The 749-nt window shown below is 53.9% G+C and overlaps 1 pseudogene; it reads left to right on the top strand.

Moving 5' to 3' along the window:
- Positions 1-253: 253 nt before the first annotated feature.
- Positions 254-371, top strand: LOC126425509 (5S ribosomal RNA; annotated as a pseudogene).
- The last annotated feature ends 378 nt before the right edge of the window (positions 372-749 follow it).

The following is a 749-nucleotide window of genomic DNA, read 5'->3' as shown; positions in this document are numbered from 1 at the left end:
TTTGACGCTTCAATATATGAGTCATGTTCAATGTAAACCCGAAAATGTGATGAAAATTCAGTTGAGTTAACGAATAACTTCTACTAGTATGTCTCTGAGATCGTTGTATAATATTATGTAGCGTTCCTCTACCGGCAGTTTGTTGTACACCCCATCGACGAGTCCAGAAACTGGTTCGCGATTTTCTCGGCTCTTCTTCGACGACGGCTAACAGAGTTAACACAGCCGTTTAACGCGTGTCCGTTTCTGTAGGGGCAACGGCCTTGCCGCAGTGGCTACACCGGTTCCCGTGAGATCACCGAAGTTAAGCGCTGTCGGGCGTGCTCGGCACTTGGATGGGTGACCATCCAGGCCGCCATGCGCTGTTGCCTTTTTTCGGGGTGCACTTAGCCTCGTCATGCCAATTGAGGAGCTACTCGACCGAATAGTAGTAGAATACCATCATAACGATCGGGAGAGCGGTGTGCTGACCCCACACCCCTCCTATCCGCATCATCCACAGAGGATGACCCGGCGGTCGGATGGTCCCGGTAGGCCACTCGTGGCCAGAAGACGGAGCGCTTTCTGTTTCTGTAGAGAAACTGTGCTGTCTGCGAGGCGAGTAGAGCCGACAACGGCCGCTGGAGAGCGCTGTCGCCTTAGCCACCTCGTTCCGGCTATTGTGCCGACAGCGCCGTCTCTCGTGAGGTCGGATGTCCCATCTGTGTGCACGACAACCTTAAGTGACTCGCCCCGCGACTTTGAGGCTC

This window comes from Schistocerca serialis, chromosome 10 (genome assembly GCF_023864345.2).
Source record: "Schistocerca serialis cubense isolate TAMUIC-IGC-003099 chromosome 10, iqSchSeri2.2, whole genome shotgun sequence".
NCBI classification, from domain to species: domain Eukaryota; kingdom Metazoa; phylum Arthropoda; class Insecta; order Orthoptera; family Acrididae; genus Schistocerca; species Schistocerca serialis.
The sequence above is the reverse complement of the archived record's forward strand: the minus strand, read 5'-3'. Positions and strand labels throughout refer to the sequence as shown.